At 38.3% G+C, this 22,792-nt stretch overlaps 1 protein-coding gene across 14 annotated transcripts in view; it reads left to right on the top strand.

The window, feature by feature from the left end:
* Window positions 1-22,792, top strand: part of trip12 (thyroid hormone receptor interactor 12) — a 328,355-nt gene that overhangs the window by 238 nt on the left and 305,325 nt on the right. The gene's annotated exons all lie outside the window — the stretch shown is intronic.

Here is a 22,792-nt window from a genome sequence, read left to right as displayed (position 1 = left end):
TTCGCGAAAAATATGGATTCCAATTGTCATCTCATGAAATCTGTTACAGCCTTCCTGTTTTTATGATGCAAGCAATGAGCAGACGGTTCAGAGGACATAACATTTTGTGTAAGGGGGAAGTAGACGATTTGTGTTTGTACGGATACGGGATAAGTAAGCCAGTCTGCTTGGTAGATTTGTTCATAGATGTTAGGTGGCAGGATTCGAGTTCTGAAATATGTTATGTTGGTACTGACAGATCTAATCAGTTGCCTTTTGTCTTGTCTTGTTTTGTGGGATTTCAAAAAATGTTGTCAACGGAGTCACTGAACAATCGCTATTACAGTTGAACTTTTTAAAACGACAACTGTAGCATTAATCAGTTATGAACACGACCCCCCCCCCCCCCTCCCAATTAATAAAAGTGTTAAGAAATGAAGTGATCGACAAAGCTCATCTAAAAGTAATACATGTCTGAAGTGGAGCATGTGACAGAGGTATTTTGGAACTGTGACTCCCGCATGCATCGGTTCTCGGAATTTAATTGAATATCACGGTTCTATTCTGTGCTGTGAAATACATCGTAGCCTTACAACGTAGACAGCGGGGAGAAGCCATTACGGTTAACTGGCTACCTGTTCTTAATCTTAACTGGAATTCTCTTTTCTTGTGTATTTCGGCCCCAGCTTTAAGGTAGAAATTTGAACTCTGAATGACACCTTAGAGAACTAATTTCTCTGAATTATTTGTTGCAAATTAAAATGAAAGTAAATTATTAATATTGCTCATCTCTCGGGTGTCTGAGCGAAAGGGTCCGGATTAGGCTCTTGTTTTCATGGCTATAGCCGATCAATTTATTTCGGGGATTGCTCGCTAGCAGCCAGGCCTGTATTTTCTTTCTACGCATTGGTGGATAAAAACATGTGTGCGCGTGTGTTTTAAACTGTAGTTGTGTAAAGATGAGTCGGATGATTTTTCAGAATTACTTGTAAGTGAAACGCTCGAAAACGGACAATTAATGGGCCCCTGTAAAGTTTGCGTTTCGACAGGGATGTAGTCGTGATAAAATAAACAAAGGGGGAGAGTAGAAGAGGCCTAGAAGAAAAGGCCTCAATTATGCCGTGTATTTTACACATTTGAGTTAGGAAATTAAAATAGAATAATTTGAAAGGGTGCTTTTTCTCTCCACCCGTCGGCATTATTATTTTTCTTTATTAATATTTACATTTGCGTTAGTCCTAGTCATACACCTTCATAAGTAAATAACTTTTTAAGGCAGCGATGTGATTTTTTTTTTCCATTTAAAAAGTAAATGTTTTGATGTTCTGTATCGGAAATGACTGCAGCATTACAACAGAATACTGAATGGTAAATGTTGTATTCATTTGACCGCTTAACTGCTTTTATACTTTTGTGATAATACATTTAACGCTGGTGCTTGACGTTTCTAGTGCCCGGTGTAAGTTTTGCAGGGTCTCCCCTTGCTTGAGTGGATGTGTCCTCCGTGTGCCTTCGTTAACTTCCTTCCATCCCCAAAGAGCAGGTTTAGGGGAGAGTTGTGTGCGTGAGTATTCAGAGCTGGCACCGTCCTTCCTTACACCCAGTGCTGCCGAGATGTACATGTCCCCCCCGGCCACCGTGGTATTATGCTGCGTTTAGGAGGTTTATGCTTTTTATTACATTACATTAGAAGTGATAAATATGGCGAGGCCTGTGTGTTGAAGGTCTCTGTTGTAAAATGCAGAAAATGAAATACTCTGTACAATTCAATGTCAAACTTTATTGGCAGGAGAATGTTTTTTATAGTCATTGTGCACTTTTTTTAGTTGGGGGAAAAATAATAGTTTATATTGTATGAAAAATTAAAGTATGGGCTTTCATTTTGACTTTCTGGTATTAAAAGTATGTTATCTTGAATACTTGACAACATTCCAACAAGGAATAATAAAAGCTGTATTATTTAGTATCGTTCATGGTGTTCATTATTCCAGTTTAAGGTAGTCCAGCTTCACCAGATTTTAGCCCCAAGTCTGGAGCATGTACTTCATTTTATTAGCAGCACTAATAGTAAATGGTGTGTTCATTCAAGTGCAGGAAATGCAGGCACACCTTGTTGGGGTTGTAATGTTGGCGGAGTATGTTGTTAAATCCAGAAACGGCATCATCATCATACGTTTATTTCAATGAAGATTACCCTATTGATTTACTTGCAGGTTGTTAACTAAGGCACAGAGACATAGTTCCAAACCTTTGAAACTATAAGTGTCAAGGGGAAGAGAAGAAGAAAGTTGTGGTCTTGGATGATTATTGTAGCATGACTGTTTTAAGATGCTGTCCAAATGATACCCACTTGTATTACAGCACTATAAATGGACTGAACTACATCCACAGTGTAGTTCACATTTAACTTCCAGCACTAGTCCATGGTTTGAACCCATACCTTTACACTCTGTAGTCCCTTAGCAGAGTGGAAATATAAAAGCTTGTTGTGTAAAAGAAAAATTAATTAGAAAAATCCTATCAAGATGAAAATCTGTTTACTTTGATGCTCATGTTTTTAAGTTTAGATTCCAAGCGGTGTGAATTATTTGTTTCACACTGCTTTTATGAAAGCAGGTTGAATTTCAGTGAAAAAGGACCTGTACTGGCTTCTAAAGATGTTTCATTTTTTTTAAATAGTATGATAAGACTTTACCCTTTTTGATTTGGAGTTATTTTTTGATTCCTTGTAAATAAGAGTGACTGTAATCAAACTTTGACATCTATATGAAGGTTAGACGTTTGTGCTACTCGGGCTTAAATTAGTCATCCACTACTATTCACCTCACTTAACTGGCTTATTTTGTATACAAAAGTAAGTGTAAAAGCAAATTTGTTTACCCTTATTTATGCCTGATGGGCACTTTCATACTTAACTCTATACAAATACAGTAAAATCATACTTGAGAAGATGGCAGGGAAGCACACATATGACTGTGCTGGGGTTCTGTGCACAATGTGAGATATGTTGGGATTTTGCAATCTTCCTGTAGGAGTAATTCATCTTTGTTATTTGTAATTGGTGAACACCAAGTGAGATGGTACATCCAAGTCTTTCTCCTGATATATGAGAATATATTTCTTTATTTTCCATTTTTCTAGAGCTATGCATCTTGGACAGTTTTAGTGTGGAGATCTCTGAATTTGATGTGCTATATATTGGATGTGCTGCCTTTTGCTACATTTGATGCTATGGCTGTCTGTGTACCACAGTGTTCACATGAGCTCTCCTGTGAATACTAGTTGACTTGGAGTTTGGTTTCATTAAGTACAACTGTAAAAAAGGATGCTTTACTATCTTGGTTGTAGTAAATGTGTGAAAGTGGCATATCTTGGAGTTGGAGCACACTAAAAAATGTTTTCTGTAACCGCATCAATGTTGATGTGCTGCAAGACTAATGTGTAACATAGAAACTATTTGTGTGGTTCTTGGGTAGTTTTTATCACGATGGCCATTTTATATGTGTGTATAGGTTGAATATTAGAAAGTTAATGTTTGTTTTTGGCTTCACATTTATATAGCAAATGTTTCCTTCTGGTGGGTAGCAATGGATATATTTTTTCCCCCTCGGATTAGAATAATTTGTCTTTATTGTCAGTATTACATTTTTGTCATTAATTTTTCTTTGTCATTTTCTTCTTCTTAGTCTGTACAGATAACATTTAGTTAATAGAAATTGCTAAATTATCCTGGTTTGAGCAAGTACTCCATATATACACTACATTCAAGCTCATTTCTCCTAGGCTTCTGACTCCACAACTTTAGGTACAGGTTTCCCCTGGAGAATGTCTGGGCTAAAATGAATGGCCAAAAATGTTTATTTTGATAAATATTTTTGCTGACTCAACTGCCTCTGAAGCCATTAAATGCAAAGAATTATTATTAATGTGGTGTCATGTAATTGAACCCTTCTATAATAGTACGTTAGATTATGCCTTTCAGTTTGATTTGTTCTAGTAGAATCACAGTGATTAGACATGATATGAATGAAATGTACAACAATCCATTATGGTGTATTGTTTTTATATAACTTTTTTTTAAATTAATGTTCATTAAACTGTAACATTGCACAGCTATCATTGTGAAATGTAGATTTTTTTTTTTTTTTGTAATTCAGTCATTACTATCCACAGATACTCTAACTGAACTGGCCTCATATTGGTTTTATATTTAAAAAATGGTTAGATGAATCACCGAGTTTCAATTCTTTATGCTAAATGGTAACATGAACTCATGGAATTTACATGAAGATTCAGTAGGAATCTGAAAATTGCATTAAATCTGTATATTCTTGTGTTTGAACTAGGAAGTTTAAATATCGATTGTTCTTTTTAAGCCATGCCTTAAACTTTCTTCAGCTTTGTGTTTACCTTTTGAATCTGAGTTTTTATTTTTTATTGATTTCAGTCACATTTTTTCTTTTTTTTTTTTTTATTAGTTTTCATTATGTCTTATCTTAATGTCTCTGTACTAGAAATATTTAATTATACAGTAAACCCTCGTTTATCACGGTTAATCCGTTCCAGACTCTACCGCGATAAATGAATTTTCGCGAAGTAGGATTCTTTATTTATAAATTGAATATTTTCGCAGTTAGAGTATAAAAAACCTGTTTACGACCTTCTAAATACATTTTTTTAACATTATTAGAGCCCTCTAGACATGAAATAACACCCTTTAGTCACCATTACACTCGTATTACCCAATATATTAGACAAAATAAGACATTAGACATTACAAATATCATATTATTATTGTACTGTACATTTAATCACACACATACACACAGTTCTTACACACAACCACTAACCTATGAAGGCACAAGCTCAGTAAGAGAGTCTTCAGGTTGTAAGCTGGAGCGCTGATCGCACCCTCAAAGGACACAAACGCCCCTGGGAAAACCCCTGAAACAGCTGGACAGTCTATCTTCACATTGCTCCTTACCCTTCTTACTTGCGCTATAACGTGCAATAAACCTCTCACGCGGTACTCCGCTTACTTAAAAGTATTGTGCAGCGCCTCTCAGCTTTGGAATTGGTTGTTTTGTTTCTCTCTCTCAGACATTCTCTGCTCCTGGCGGAACTGTCATCTCTGACTTGTCATGGAGCATGTTTAAACTTTTGAAAAGAGACAAATGTTTGTTTGCAGTGCTTTGAATAAAGTTTTTTTTTTTTCTACAACCTCCTGTGTCTCTGTGCAAATCTGTGACCCAAGCGTGACAAGGTAGTGCAGTATCTTCAGCAGGTGCGTTGTTGTCTTCTTCCGCTGAAGGAGTACTAGGAGTATGCAGTGGGTGTCTGGGTGCGCGGCTGAAGAACATCTTGGTAGGTAGTTGCTGGCGCTGTCTTTTCATATGCGTGAGGAGGCTTTTGTAGGGTATTGCCATCTTTGATCATATCCAAGAGTTTCACCTTCTCCTGGATGGTAAGCTTCTTCCTCCGGTGCTTAGTTTCATTGTCGGAAGGCTTAGAAAAAGCAGCATGTTTAGGAGCCATTGTGGGGCTTAGATAAAAGTTTTCAGAAAGCGCATGCGTAGTGACGTAAGCGTGTATGAGAAAAAATCGCGAAAGAGTGAAGCCGCGAAAGTCGAAGCGTGATATAGCGAGGGATCACTGTAACTGACTTTACCTATGTTCAATTTCTAATATCAGTCACACTTTTTTTCAGTACACTTTTATGGAAGCTGCTTGGTTAACATGAAGGTGCCAGCATATAAAGCCAGCTTCACCACCTCAGTTCATATTAGCTCCTTTGTGATATCAGGGATTTACATGTAAATTGCCAAATCAAGAATGTTGTGAATGAAAGTGATCTTTATCTCCATTTATCCCAGCAATGTTTCAGCTTAAGATCTGTTATCTTTACTATTTATCTTATGCAATCTCTGCCCATTACTTATGTTTGAATAAAACAGTAGCATTACATGTCATCATTGTAGAGTTTCACAACATCATTATTGTCTGCATGCTGTCAGTGGTTCAGATCAATCACAAGACACTTGAGTTGTGATGCATATTAGCATTTAGCTATTTTGATAGTTTTTTTGACATGCAAAATGTTGTTGGCAAGTTTGTGTTTGAAGAATGTTTTGAAATTTGATCAATTCTGAAATTAGGACATTGCTGTCTAGCTGACTGTTAAGTCTGGTTTCTTTTAAATGTTACCTTGCAAACTCCGGTTCACAGCTCCTTAAGTGTTAGTACATAGAAGCTTTCATGTGGAACCATTTCACTAAGGTGTTTTTATTGGTGGAAGTAAATTCAGTTCACTGACACAAGAAGTAGGCTTTTATCAATATTGCAATATGACACTACTTGTTATGGATCATATTGATAATATTAGCAATATTGTTTAAAAACTAATTTTGTGATGCTGGCCAAAGGTCATTTCATTAAACGAGATGCCAGTATTTCAGGTTAATTATTTTACAGGGGTTTTTCAGGAGCATGCAGTCATCTGATTTTAGAACATAGTAAATCTGCCTTGTGGCAGGCAGAAATAAATACTCATCATACCACTGAGGACTCATAAGTGTAGATTTGAACAGATTCATTTAGGGCTGCCATGATTATTCAGTATAATCAACTAATCATTGGAAAAAAAAAAAAAAAAAAATTTTAATTGACTAATCCTGTAACAGTTGTGCACCAGGCATGCTACAATGCTTTGTAAAGTTTTTGAGGAAGGTAATCATGGCAGCAGCTGCACCATGTTCTACAGACTAGTGTCCCTCCAAGTAGCGTTCAAAATACTTCTCTGTATGGTAATATTTTATCAGAAAAATTACAAAATGATTGTTCACAATAAAACACGAATGGTGTAACACAACAGCATTATAATACAACTTAGGTAAATGCAGTCTGTTAATCTGCTAAATACACTTGCCAGTTTGTAACTTTATCATTCTTGAGTGCACCAAAGTAAAATGTTTCAATCCATAGACTAACTAAAGAGACAGTCTATTAAACCCTCTTGCTGTCTTTGTTTTGAGCAGAGTTGCATATTCACCCTTTGCCAGATATTTATACCAAGGCCATGAACTTGACTCTTTACATGTCATCTTGTGGATCTTAAAGAATTCTATATATCAGTGAAGAAATATTATATCAATGAAGTGTATATCAAATATAACTGTACACTTTATGGACTTTAAAAATCAAGAGTATGACCTTTTTATAAAGCTAAAAAATACAACAATGAGTACAATATATTTGGAATCATTCTCTTTGTATTTAGAGACTATATGATGATACCCTAGAAAATAAACAACAAAAGCTACACATAAAGAAAATGTCACACCTGCATTGTTTAAGAACAAATAATGTAGTCATTTCAAGCTCATTATCTTCTATCATCAACAATGCATAATTAAAAATTATTTTCTTGTGCAAATTGAAAATCACTCATTTTATACTGTATTTACACTAGGGCTGTAAGGATTAATGATGTCATCAATAAAAATTAATGGACAGAATAGCTGCTAATTTTTTTTATCGGTTTGTTGTCTTGCCATGTACTCATTGACCAAGAGTAACAAGTGCCACATTTTCAGATATGACAGTCAATATAAATGTAGTGGAAGGGTTAAAGAACTGAAAAGTATGGATTTGTTTCAACTTTGCATCTGGTAAGTGATTCACCTTTTGCAAGATGTGTAAAAATGAGCTTACTTAGTGTAGGATCACCTGAAAAGAAAACCTAGTGGAGTAATGGTGATCTCTCTCTCTCTCTCTCACTCATATTTGGGCATAATCCAGCAGCACTCTTAATGTCACTTTCCTATAGGTTGATCTAGTGTAACAAGATCCTTTTCAGACAGTGCAGAATGAAATGATGTTATAGTCCATTTTAGGTCATTTTGGAGAATAATTGTACCTTTGCTATGAAGAAAAACCGTGTTTAAGAAATTAGTATTCTGTGTGGTAAATGCTTTGTATAAATGTTGTTTGATTAAAACTTCCAATTAAGAAAAAACAATCAACCATCTAATCAAATATTTGATGTTTGGGTCTCTAGTTGACACTGTTTGAGTCAGTTGTTTCCTTGCTTAATTTTAAAAACCATAAGCACTTTCTTGAGTGCAGAGAAGCTGTTTTTTATTTTCCCTCCTTGTGCATTACCTGCATTATGCCGTTGCCAGCCAGCAGTCTTTTGATTTCATATCAGAATACCTGCACAAGAAAGTTTTGGATGGATTTTAAAGTTGTATCAACATTTATCACTCAAACGCACCCCAGTAGATGGTGACGTTAAATGGAAAAGCTGTGTCCCATGTTATAATTGCATGTCTTTTATCAAATAATCCAGGAACATCAATGCATGTTTGTCTTTTGAATAAAGGGATGAGAAATATCAATATCTCGCCTCACAATTATAGTAACAGAAATGTTCAGGGTTTTTGGTATTGTCTTGGTATTAAAATGTGGTAATTAAAAATAAAAACACTAGTACACATTAAAATCATTTCACTATACAGTATGTTGTATTGAAAGGGAACAAACTTTTTAAAAAACAAAAACCCACTGTCTTGGATATTTTAAACAAGTTGTTTTAATGCAAGATGCTATAACAATTTATTATTTACTTAGGTGTAAATAAACCACAACTTACATGAGCAACATATATGTCCAGTTTCTAGTAACCACAAGTACACACTTGACATTTTAATAATATCAAAACACCTGCATAAACCACTCATGTATGTAGCTGTAATACTAAAATATCACGGATATAAATCAAAATGGACCTAAATTATTTAAATCTCTTCATAAAGAAATAAATTGCTTCTGACCTAATGTCCTTATTGTATTCAATTTCCACTATTGTAATTTGAAAGTTAAAATGTCGTCCTATTTGCTTCTTTAATCTGTGACATGTTAGGGGAGAGAGTGTACCCACTGGCAGTGAAGTCTCTCTAATGGTACACTGGTTGCTGGAATCAATGCAGGTTTCCTGACATCCTTGGCAAGGTGAGCTAACTCTGATGCATAGCCCTTCCAATACACATCAGTGGACCAAGATAGCTTAAATATATGAGAGTTGTAATCTGAGCAAAATTTGCATTTGATTCTCTGTGTGGATACTAATTACACTTATGTATTTAAACTTGGCATGATGCGTTTGATTTCTTTGGTGGTGTTCTGTCATAGGGTCATTTCAATGCAATTGTCTATCCAAAAGCCCATTTCACGCAGAGACCCTTTACGCTTTCATTTCTTAGATGTTTTGTTGTTTTTTTAGTTTTTAGTCGAAAGAAGAGTATCTTGCACATGACAAACAATCACGCAGAAGTTTCAACCAAACTATAAATGTGGCTATAAACAGCTAATATTCTATGTACAGGGCTTGAAATTAATATTTGTAATAGGGGTGGGGTCTCTTTTTTTAGTTTAAAACACGGTTGTGAATTTTGACTCGGTGGGGGGGGAATGAAATTGTGCTTAGGGTGTTCAGACACCCACATTTTAAAAGGCATTCTGATATTAGTAATATTTAAGGCTTTTCATAATGTCACCTGCAAATATCAGAAATAATAAGTGAAGTGTATAAATTATTTCAAATTGTTTTTCTGTGAACTTCAAATTGTTTTAATTTTGCATGTGGGTATTTCCACTGATATTTAGCCAAAAAGCCTCCCTTGCAAAAAAATAAAATGTGTTTAGGAAAATTAGCATTTTATGTTTCCTTCCATTCTGTACTGTTTTTCGTCTCTGTATAATTTTCTGCAGCTTTAACATAAGGCTGCAGTCAATATAAGGCTGTAAGCATGAAAGCCGTTAATTTAACTCTTTTAGGGCGGATGTCGACTTTTGTCGACAGGAGGGGTTGAGGGCGAATGTCGACAAAAGTCAACATCCAGGGATAGAGGGCGACAATCAGCTGTTAATGGCGACAAAACTCACTGTCACGTCGCAGCCATTCCCTCTGTGCTTGGAGGAATGCTAGACTCATTGACTCGGCAACTAATCCTTGCGTGTGCGTGAGTTGCGAAATGTAAACAATGGCAAGATGGCATCGACATGTCACAAGGGAGCGAAGCGAGTGCAGAAAAGAAAACACTCGGCAGACAATGTTTTGCGCATTATCGCGGAGTTGGACTCTGATTTTTCAGAATCGGATATTATTGACAGTGATCAGGAGATCGAACAAGAGAGTGAGAAGCCGGCATCAGCTGCCAGCTGAACGCATTCGCGCAGCCGATGCATCTACGGCAAGGTTCGCGTGGGAGGAATACAAAGACATTGATCCGTGGGCTACCGGACTTCACAAGACAGCATGGCTTGCTGTTGGACACGACAAATCACCAGCTGCTGAACTACTTCAGGCTGCTCTCTCCTGATGCTGCTTTTCAGATACTGTCAGATGAGACAAACAGGTAGGCAGAGAAATTTTTTGAATCGCGGGCTGTGCTTGCATCGCATTCTCGTTTTTCAAAGTGGAAACCCACAACAAAAGACGAGATGAAGCGCGCTGTGGCATTACAAATAGAGATGGGACATAACTGGTGATATAACTTCAGGGAGCATTGGTCCAAACGTGCTTTGTCCCCTGGTGGCTTTGGACAGGTTATGCAGCGTGATGATAGGTACGTGATGAAATGGGTGACTTATATCATTAGTGTGTACTGTAGAGAGACATGTGAGAAAGTGCAGCAACAGACAATTGAAAAGTAGGCACCAAAGCAACACATATTGTAAGTCATACAATGTGGCAATGACTGAAATTGGCTGCTTTGAGCGAGATCAGGCTTTGTAGGACTTTGCTGTGTAAAATGTATGTGATATGTATGTGAAATCATAGAGTATGCAGGCTCATACAACATGCAAGACAGCAACATTTGTCAAAAGTAAATATTTTTTGTTGATTTCAATTGCTTTGTGTTCTTTTTTTTTTTAAAAGTTAGTTTTTGGAAAAATATTCAGCCCTGGGAGAGAGAGAAAAAAAAAAAAAAAAAAATTAGCCCTAAAAGTGTTAAGAAATGTGATGTAATTAGTTAAAATATAATTAATATACCCTTAGCTTAGGTTGCACATTCGTGCAGACTGATTAGCACTTCACCTTTAAAGATCCAGTGTTCTCACAAATTATCTGTGTGGAGTTGGATGTTCTCCTTGTGTCCTTTTTTAATTGGGAGAGGGTTACTTTTTTCTAGATTCTCCAGTTTTCCTTCTACATTCTCCATGTCTTGTAGGGTTCAGTTAAATAGTCCCAGTGAGGGGTTATGCATAACTGTACCATCTAACAGACTAGTCACCCGTCCAGGCCCTTTCCCTGCATTGTGCCCAGTACTGTTAGGATAGGCCCGGCTCTTGTTTCCAGCTCCTTTGAATTGGAGTAAATGGGTTGGTAAATATCTATTGACTTTATTAGTTTGTTAGTAAAAATATTTGCTTTGAGATTAGCATGAACTGAGGCCAAAGCCAAGTGACATTTTTCTAAAACATCACAGAATGTAAAGGTGAATTGTGGTATCCCAGGGAAAGGTGTCCTACAAAGTCTTTGTGATGGATTATCCTTCTTTTTAAAGTTAAAAAGGTGTCAGCTGATGCTACAACTGATTTTTTGAAGGTGTCCTTGAGCATTGTTCAAGTGTCACTGAATTTCTTTTTCGTTTCAGTTTTGAAGCAGTCAGTCCCACCACATTTTAAAGAAGTGATTGTTATGAGTGTTTTTAAAGTTAGTCACAATGCAGCCACGAATTGGAAGATGTCAGTTTGTCAAATAGAAAGGAGCAAAATAGTATATTTTTTTTGAACGTTTGCGTTGATTTTACCACAATATACTTCAGCCTGTTTTTAGCCTTCACTTTAACCTCATTAGTGTTACATTTTTTCTCAAACATCTAAAAAGCGTTTTTTGGCTTGAAAAATTACATTTTTATTAAATCTCATCTTTCTACTGTAAAATGTGAAAAATATTAAGTATTAAGTCAAATAATAAGAGTGATTAATAATCTGAACAGCACACTGCACATGTGTGAGTGATGCAAGTATCACCTTTGGTTTCCTTCACCATTACAGTTTCACTGCCTGAGACAGATTCACCTCATCATAAGCATTTCTTACGAGACGCCCTTATGATGCTTGGAGAAAATGTGTCTATACGGTTGGCCAGGTAATGGTTGGGCCTGACGCTTATGCAAAACACTGCTGTACCACTGTCTCAGTCAGTGGTTCTTAAACTGGGGGGTGGGGGCGCAAAGTAACAAAAAAGGGGGCACGAATGTTGCCATATGAGGCATAATTTTGCTATTCATAGGAAAATTTTAAACTTGGCGGTGTATCGGCAACAAAAAATATAGGAATAAATTTTATTAAGAGTTTCAAAAAAATGTTAGGGGGGTGCGATTAAAACTGTTACGAAAACTCGGGTCGCAAATACTTAAAGTTTGGGAAAGGCTGGTCTGAGTAATGCTCCACACTAATTCTTTTGGCACTTTTACATCCCGAGTAAACTTCAGGTCTTATGCAAGATGCGTCTATACTGTTGCCCAAGTGCCACTCGGAACCACTGCTTTTAGTCCCCTTTTTTTTTTTAAATACAGCTGAGTCACACTTTTTGAAATTCCTTCAAAAGATCATTTTTTCCACAGAACAGTTGATTGATAAACTCTGTAGGTCCATACTGAAATCAGAAGCACTTGTAACACGTCACGACACCCTGTGTATGCAAGCTTAATGAAACAAAGTAAATCCTAAGTAACAAATAATGTACAATTATAAAATGGTAATTTTGTGAAATTGATACTAAAAATCAAATTTGCAGGAATTGCTATATTTGTGTGGAATACCTGCAGTTGAGCACTAGATTTTCAAACCTTGATGTAATGTTATTTGAAATGTAGACCATCTTGTCCAGTCAGATCAGTGTTCCAATGTACAGCCATATGAAAAAGTTTGGGAACCCCTCTTAATTCTTTGGATTTTTGTTTATCATTGGCTGAGCTTTCAAAGTAGCACTTCCTTTTAATATGTGACATGCCTTATAGAAACAGTAGTATTTCAGCAGTGACATTAAGTTTATTGGATTAACAGAAAATGTGCAATATGCATCATAAAATTAGACGGGTGCAGAAATTTGGGCACCCCAACAGAGATATTACATCAATACTTAGTTGAGCCTCCTTTTGCAAATATAACAGCATCTAGACGCCTCCTGTAGCCTTTGAGTGTCTGGATTCTGGAAGGAGGTATTTTTGACCATTCTTCCATACAAAATCTCTCCAGTTCAATTTGATGGCTGCTGAGCATGGACAGCCTGCTTCAATTCATCCCATAGATTTTCGATGATATTCAAGTCAGGGGACTGTGACAGCCATTCCAGAACATTGTACTTCTCTCTCTGCATGAATGCCTTTGTAGATTTCAAACTGTGTTTTGAGTCATTGTCTTGTTGGAATGTCCAACCCCTTTGTAACTTCAACTTTGTGACTGATGCTTATTACCCTGAGGAATTTGTTGATATTGGGTTGAATTCATCTGACCCTTGACTTTAACAAGGGCCCCAGTCCCTGAAATAGCCACACAGCCCCACAGCATGATGGAACCTCCACCAAATTTGACAGTAGGTAGCTGATGTTTTTCCTGGAATGTGGTGGTGTTCTTCCACCATGCAAAGCGCTTTTTGTTATGACCAAACAACTCAATTTTTGTCTCATCAGTCCAAAGCACTTTGTTCCAGAATGAATTGGGCTTGTCTAAATGAGCATTTGCATACAACAAGCGACTCTGTTTGTGGCGTGAGTGCAGAAAGGGCTTCTTTCTCATCACCCTGCCATACAGATGTTCTTTGTGCAAATTGCGCTGAATTGTAGAACGATGTACAGACACACCATCTGCAGCAAGATGTTCTTGCGGGTCTTTGGAGGTGATCTGTGGGTTGTCTGTAACCATTCTCACAATCCTGTGCATATGCCGTTCCTGTATTTTTCTTGGCCTGCCAGACCTGGGTTTAACGGCAACTGTGCCTATGGCCTTCCATTTCCTGATTACATTCCTTACAGTTGAAACTGACAGTTTAAACCTCTGAGATAGCTTTTTGTAGCCTTCCTCTAAACCATGATACTCAACAATCTTTGTTTTCAGATCTTTTAAGAGTTTGCCTTGAGGATCCCATGCTGTCTCTCTTCAGGGGAGTCAAAGGGAAGCACAACTTGCAATTGACCACCTTAAATACCTTTTCTCATGATTGGACACACCTGTCTATGAAGTTCAAGGCTTAACAAGCTAATCCAACCAATTTGGTGTTGCAAGTAATCAGTATTGAGCAGTGACATGTATTCAAATCAGCAAAATTACAAGGGCACCCACAGTTTTTTCACATTTGATTTAATTTAATACAACTAAATACTGCTTCACTAAAAATCTTTGTTCAGAAAACACCCCAGTACTCAGATGTTCCTAGGAAATGAAAGGCATACCATTGTTATCTTTTTTGTTGAAAGTAAATTATATTATGCAGGCTGAGAGGGGTTCCCAAACTTTTTCATATGACTGTGTTTATGTGAATGTTTTTAATAGAACTTTAACTCTTGGTCAATTTGTAAATGAAACAAATCAGTGTCAGAATTAGCCAATTCTGATAAATTGAAATTGGAGATAAGTACTGGACCAACTGATCAGGGCAGCTCTATGGAGCAGGGCTTTAGTCTGTTTCGATGGATGAAACAGCTGTGAATCACTGTCTTTCACCACAGTTATATTAAAGCACGAGATGTCCAATTTGTATGCTATGCATGTTTTAGTACATTATACAGTTATATTAATAATTAAAATACGAAGCAGTTTAATAACTGCCAGGTCTTTCACTGCCTTCACTAATTTCTCTGCATTTTTCCCATTTGATTCTGGGGTTCGTCAGGGGCGTGTTCTTGCTCCTACTCTGTTCAGTGCTTGTATGGACTGGGTGTTGGGCAAGGTCGTGGGGTCCAGCGGCTGTGGGACATCTGTTGGTGAATAAAGGTTCACAGATCTTGACTTTGCTGTGATCTTTGCGGAGTCAATGGAGGCTCTGATCAGGGCGCTCGACAAAGCGAGGAGTCTTGAGTGTCTGGGCTTGCAAGTGTCCTGGATAAAAACCAAGATCCAGGCCTTTAATGACCTCTTGGGCATAGCCATCAGCAGTGTGTCTGTTTGCGGAGAGAGTGTTGACCTTGTCGAGAGGTTTACTTACCTTGGCAGTGACATTCATGTATTTGTTGACTCATTCTATGAAGTCAGTAGATGGATTGAGAGAGCATGGGGGGTCATGAGGTCGCTGGAAAGGGGTGTGTGGCGCTTCCGATATCTATACAAAAGGATGAAGGTCCAAGTCTTTAGAGTCCTGATGCTTCCTGTCTTGCTATATGGTTGCGAGACATGGACACTAACCAGTGACCTGAGACGAAGACTGGACTCCTTTGGTACTGTGTCTCTCCGGAAAATCCTTGGATACCGTTGGTTTGACTTTGTGTTGAATGAGCGGTTGCTCATGGAGTCCCGAAAGAGGCACATTACCTGCATTGTGAGGGAGCGTCAGTTACGGCACTATGGCCATGTGGTGCATTTTCCCGAGGACGATCCAGCTCGTAAGATCCTCATTGTTGGGGACCTGAGTTTCTGGACCAGACCAATGGGTCGCCCACATAACACCTGGCTGCGGCAGATAGAAGATCATTTCCGGAGGGTGGAACTGGACCGCATGTCTGCCTGGGGGGTTGCAAACCGGGATCCCGAGTTGTTTCGTTGTGTAGTGGGTGCAGCAACGCACTGTACCAGTGCATGCTCTCCAACTTGACTTGACTTTCACTGCAGTTAATTGTAATAAACAGTAACCATTCCATCTCTAGTTGTGCCAAGTGAAAATCAAGAAAAAAATGCTGCCAAGTTCAGTAGTGATAAAATATCCTGCTTTATGTTACCACATTCACCTGATAACCATAATGGTCACTCGTTGTAATGAGGTTTGCCTTACACTTTTGTTATTCCTTAACATTTGTAATAACTGAATAGCTTTGCAGATGCTATTTTATTAAAATTAAAATGGCCAGACATATTCAAGCCAAGAAATAATAAATTAAAAAAGTTTTTTTTTATTATGTTAATTGCAAGTTGTCACTTTGTGTATGTGTGTGTGTGTGTGTGTGTGTGTGTGAGTGAGTGAGTGTGATCCTTAATAATAATAATTCATTTTATTTATATAGCGCCTTTCCCATGCTCAAGGCACTTCAGAGTTTAAGGGAGAACGGCAGGGTATACAGTACATAGTATTGTACTAAACCAGATAAATAAATAAAGAGTAAAATAGTAAATTCAGAGAAAAGCCTAACAGACAACATAATTGATGGTCTAGCACACACACAGAGGTTACATGAGCAACTTGACATAGAGGTGAACTGAGAGAGGGGTAATAAAGTCAGGTAGAGTTAAAAGCCTTCCTGAACAGATGAGTTTTGAATTGTTTTTTTAAAAGAATTCATGGTGTTTGCTGATCTAATTAATTTCGGTAGGTCATTCCAGAGTCTGGGTGCTATACAGCTGAAGGCCCTGTCACCCATGGAGTGTAGATTAGTGTTGGGTACAACAAGATTGCCAGAATCAGAGGATCTTAGTGGGCGGACAGGCACATAGTGATGGAGAAGGTCACTGATGTAGTTTGGCTCAAGGTCGTTTAAGGCTTTGTAGGTTTTGAATAAGCTGGAGGTGTGGTAAAAGATTAGAAGGGGCACCTGCCAGTAGGGAATTACAATAATCGATGTGGGATGTGATAAAAGCATGGACAAGTTTCTCAGCGTTAGAGAAGGAGAGGAAGGAGCGAACACATGACATGTTATGGAGGTGAAAGTAAGAAAGTTTCTTAATGTGATTTATATGAGTAAAATAAGAAAGAGAGGAATCAAAAATGACACCAAGATTCTTTGCAGTAGAGGCAGGTCTGATGAGATCACCGCCAAGATTGCCTGGGAAGGAGCTCATTTTATTAAGTTGCACTTTAGTCCCAATTTGCAGGAGTTCAGTTTTGTTGCAATTTAAAGAGTTCTGCTACATCCAGGTTTTAATTTCACTGATGCAAGTTGTGAGCTGAGAAAGCTCTGATAAAGTTCCACTTTTAACATTGAAATAGAGTTGAGTATCGTCTGCATAAAAATGATAACCTAGTCCAAAGCTATGAATTATATGGCCAAGGGGAAGCATATAAATACAGAAAAGTAGAGGACCGAGGACAGAGCCCTGAGGAACTCCTTGTATGACTGGTGCTGTGCTGGACCTGCTGTTGCCAAGACTAACAAACTCTTGCCTATCAGTCAGATAGGACTTGAACCACTAGAGGGCAGTGCCAGAGATACCCAGCATGTTCTCCATTCTGGACAGTAGAATGTCATGTTTGACCGTGTCAAATGCTGTGCTGAGGTCTAACAGAATTTATATGCTGGTTTGTCCAGAGTCTGTTGCCCTAAGCAAATCATTGGTTACCCGTAGCAGAGCAGTTTCACAGCTGTACTGCGCTCTGAAACCAGACTGAAAGGGTTCCATCAAATTATTAGAAGTTAAGTAGTTGGTGAGTTGGGAAGCCACAACACGCTCAAGAACTTTTGACAGAAAAGGTAAGTGGGAAATAGGCCGAAAATTGTTAAGATTGTCAACATCAAGACCAAACTTTTTTAACATTGGGGTTACAGAAGTGGTTTTGAAAGTGAGCGGCACAAAGCCAGTGTGTCAAGAGATGAGTTTGTTATTGTTGTAGTAGTTGGGATTATGGCATGAAGGCAGGATTTAACCCCTTAACCGCCCTCTGCCGGATATATCCGGCACCGTTGTTTTATTGCTAACGCCATACTGCCGGAATTATCCGGCACATTTGCCTGTGGTTATATGAATGCCTGGCAAGTAGTATAACTGACGGTTTGGCGTGGGTATTATTACGTTGTATTTCGACAAGTCTGTGGTTGTTTTGGCCGGTCATGTGATGTGATTCGCATGTAACAGCTGTGAATATGGCGAAACGTAAACTGACTTCAAGTGAGGCTTTGCAGGCGATTTTGGACAGTTCTGATCATGATTGTAGCAGTTCTGAAGAAGATTTTAGCGACAGTGATGAGCAGCAACGTGCGCTGCATGATACTGTGAATGAAGACGCATCGGATGACGGCGCTGAGTGGGTGTATCCCCAGCATCTCAGCTGGGCTGCTGCCCGTGGTGAACTACCTTTTCTGCATTCATTTGAGGGAACGTGTGGCTTTATTGTTGATGTAAACAATTACACTGCTGAGCAGTTTTATGAGCTGTTTGTGTCACCTGATTTGATCAGACATTTTGTTCATCAGACAAATCTGTATGCAGCACAGTTTATTGAGAAAAATCCCAATTTACCTCCACATTCCCGTGTTCGTGCTTGGTTTGACACTGATGAAAACGAAATGAAAAAATTCATTGGGATTTTGATGTTGATGGGAATAATCAGAAAACCAGATATTGAGATGTACTGGTCTACAGATCCTATGTATGCAACACCTATTTTTGCAGCTGTCATGACACGTAACCGATTCTCTTTGCTGCTGAAATTCTTTCATTTGAATGACAACAGAAACGAGCTAGATAAGAAAGATCCAAACCGCGACCACTTGTTCAAGCTACGTCCTTTGATTGATCATTTATTTGAAGCATTTCAGTTGCCCTACATGCCAGGACCGTCAGTTGCAGTTGATGAAAGTTTATTGTCGTGGAAGGGCCGCTTACAGTTTCGACAGTATCTACCATTGAAAAGGGCACGGTTTGGTATCAAGATGTTTTGCTTAGCTGAGAATTCAGGTTACATTTATAGATTTCGTGTATACACTGGCAACTTGCACAACATTTAGTGGTCAATACTGCTTGAATAAATGTAAAAAATGTAAAAAAAAATGTAAAAAAGTAAAAAAAACGAAAATTGTTCAGATTTCGCCTGGCGTGGGGAATATTTAGGGAGTTGGCGGTTAAAGGGTTAAGTAGTGTGCTGGGGATGGGGTCCAGTACACAAGTAGTCAGCCTCATCTTACAAAGCAGGTCATTAACAGAAGCAGATGTGACTGTTGAGAACTTAGAGAAGGGGCTGGATGGAGTGGGAAAACAGGGAGAGATATAAACAGATGATGTATTTATGTTAGTTGAATTATTTAGATCTTTAATTTTGTTACGGAAAAAGTGGAAGAATTTCTCACAGACTTCAGTAGAAGAGGTAGTTGGGCCAGATGAGGGTTGGAGTAGTTTATTAACTACAGAGAACAAAACCCTTGGGTTATCGTGACCATTTTCTATTATTCTGCCATAATGGGTGTTCTTGGCAGCAATTAGTGCTTCTCTGTAAACTCTTTGGTGGTCAGAGAAAGCCTGGATGTGCACGTTGAGGCCAGACTTACGTGACATTCTCTCGAGGCGTCAGCCAGCTGCTTTCATAGATCGCAATTCTGAGTTTTACCAAGGAACTGAAAGCTTAAAGGAAACCACCTTATGTTTTAAAGGAGCTGTTTTATCTAATGCTGAATGAAGGGCTGTGTTATAGTGGTCAACAAGACTCTCTAGTGTTGATGGAATAGGTGAAGACAGTAAGATCAGAAATGGATCCAGAAAGGATAGAGGGACAGATATTTTTAAGGTTTCAGTAAGAAATTTGTCGTTTACAGGTAAGAGGAGGGAGAGGTAATGACAGTGAAAAGCACTGCCTTATGGTCAGAGAGTCCTAAATCAGTGCTGTAAATGTTGGCAACAGATAGTCCAGACGTGCAGATCAGATCCAATATATGACCACCAGAGTGGGTGGGAAAATCAACATGTTGTGTCAAGTCAAAACAGTCCAGTAAGGGTAGGAATTAATTTCTCAGTTTCGATGTGGGGATGTCAATATGGACGTTGAAATCACCAAGAAGAATGACTCTCTGGGAAAAGGAACTTAAGTGGGTTAATAGTTCAGTCAGATCAGATAAGAAGGATGCATTGTATTTTGGAGGACGACAAAGAACAATGAGTGAGACAGGACCTGATTCCGTTATTAGTTTAAGAGCCAGACCTACTCGAAAGACAATGGACAATCAATTGGGATTCTTTGATATTTAACTCGACTCTGACAGTTACTGCAAGTCCTCCACCTTGTCTTGAGCTACGGGGCTCTGTGAGGAAAGTGTAACCAGGAGGTGTCACCTCCGTGAGAAACGTAAATTCATTCGGTTTTTGCCAAGTCTCTGTTAAACACAGTATATCAAGTTTGGTGTCAATGATGAATTCTGACAGCACCAATGCTTTGCCATTAAGAGATCTCAAATTAATCAATGCAATATTAGTTGATGAGCCATTTATTTTCACATACTGTAAATTTGGCACACTGACACTTCTGCTTCCAGGGCCATGAGTAGGATGGCGTATTCCTGAGAAAATGCCACCAGTGATCTTTTCATTCGCAGCTTGGCGGTGGCGGTGACCTGACCCGCGATGTACATATTTCGGGCGCTGCAAAATACCGTTGTCTTTTAGGATATTCTAGTCAGACCATTTGTTCTGTACCAACTGTTTAATATGAAGGAGTTTGTCACGAGATTAGTTTAGCATGATACTGAGCAATACTTATCTGGTAGCAGTGGAGTAGCAGCACAGCACAGCGGAGCCGGTGGGACGAGCAGGTGCTGTAGCGTAGATGAGCGGTGATAGCAAAGCAGCAGAAAGCATAGCAGGAGGAGGTAGCAGGATTTGGAGGTTCCAACATACAGCCACAAGCAAGTAACGCTGCTGGGTATTACAGGCGTGATCACCCCAGTGCCACAAGCCAGATGAGTGTGAACATCAGATCAGTTCTTAGTCATAAAGCACAATAAAATGAATCGAGAGCAGACCAGCATAGCAAATATAATCAAAGAGACCGATTATCCCAGGCTCCTATATTCGTAGGTCTCGTCCCATGATCCACAGATTCAGTTGTTCCCAGTCAAAGTAAAGTCCATAAAATCTGTAAAAATTAAAACAAATCCATACAATTGGAGTCAGCTGCACCCATGAACTATATGTACAATAAGAAAATAAAACAAGCGTAACACTTGAATGTTACACTGTATACATTATCTAACTTGTAATATGTAGTTTTATCGTCTCACTCTTTTCCTTGTATTATTTTGCCTTCCAAAGTAATTTGTCCACTTTAAGTCAAGCATGAGGGCAGATCTCACTTTAATTGGAATACAAAAAAAAAAAAAACCTAAAAAAAAGCAAGTACTGTGGAGTTTTTGGAATTTCAATATTGACTTGATACTGAAGTATTGGTTCTTGTGCCATTCCTTATCCTGATTAATCTCTGTTCTTGCTGGTACATGTAGCATTGATAGTGTTAGGATTCTGTTTTTTTGATATTTGTTAAGCAGTAATTATTTTTAGTTACTAAAATGAAAATGACAATGAATAAACTTGTGTACTTGCTAAGATAGAATACAATTTATTTTTTGTATTGCCCAGAATAACACAAGAAGTGCCACAATGGGCTTTAACAGGCCCTGCCTCTTGACAGCCCCCCAGCCTTGACTGTCTAAGAAGACAAGAAAAAACTCCCAAATAAAAAAACTCTTGTAGAGGAAAAAAAAGATAAACTTGGTCTTTTATGATTACTCTATCATTCTTTCTAAAAATCCATGATAAAATTAATGTTTAGTTGTTGCAGCTCTGGTAGAAAGTGTAATAATTATACAAATAATGATAATGAATAATAAAAATAATACCAATGCCATATATTGTGTGGTATAACTTGAAGCATGGTGAAATATATAATCCAGCGTCATAGTCGGGACAATAGTAGTGTGATTCATTGCAGATTTTCGATTTCACTGTCTGTTGTAAATTCACTGCCTAAAGACATTCACTTCGGTATCACTGGTTTTATCACTGTCAAGAGCATGCAACACCTGCACTGCTGAAAAACATTTATGAGACGCCATTATAAGGCTAGGACAAGACGTGTCTGCACCGTTGCCTGCGTAACACTCGGACACGCCTATATTATTTCCCGAGCAATGCTCGCCATTTGCACTGTTGCCACTTTTACAGATTGAGTAATCCTTGGGTCTAACGCTTATGTAAGATGAGTCTATACAGTTGCCCGAGTGATGCTTGGGACTGATCCTTTTAGCGCTGTTTTTATAGACCAAGCGATTCTTGGGTCTAATGCTATGGAGGTTAATGGTCCGTCGTTTTGTTTTATACTGATTTTTTTTTTTTTTTTTTTTTTTTTTTAATAGTTAAAACTCCTCTTCAGGGCCACTAAACATGCTGAATAATATAAAAATAGTTGTGTGTATGTATATATGTATATCTGTTTATTATAATAAATAAATCTTGGGAGACGAGACTTTTTAAGCTGCGATGAGACGTGATCTTTGGAAGAGAGACACTTTCACGTCCCGCGAGCTGAGACTTTGTGCCAAGAGATTTTTCATTTCATGATGTGGCAAATGTTTTCACTTGGTGAAAGGTCAATTAAGCATCTATTATGAAGCCATGCTGTTGTAACAGATGCAGTATGAGGTTTAGCATTGTCTTGATCAAATATCAGGCCTTCCCTGAAAAAGGGATGGGAGCATATGTTGCTCTAAAACCTGTAAATACCTTTCAGCATTGATGGTGCCTTCCCAGATGTGCAAGCTGCCAATTCCATAGGTGCTAATGCCCCCTCATACCATCAAAGATGCAGGCTTTTGAACTGAGCGCTGATAACAAGCTGCATGATCCCTCTACTCTCTACTCTGGTGGACGCAGCATCAGTGTTTTCCAAAAAGAATTTCAAATA

Source organism: Erpetoichthys calabaricus, chromosome 2, assembly GCF_900747795.2.
Source record: "Erpetoichthys calabaricus chromosome 2, fErpCal1.3, whole genome shotgun sequence".
Classification (NCBI taxonomy): Eukaryota; Metazoa; Chordata; class Cladistia; order Polypteriformes; family Polypteridae; genus Erpetoichthys; species Erpetoichthys calabaricus.
Note: the sequence above shows the minus strand (reverse complement) of the source record. Positions and strands in the feature narration are given on the sequence as shown.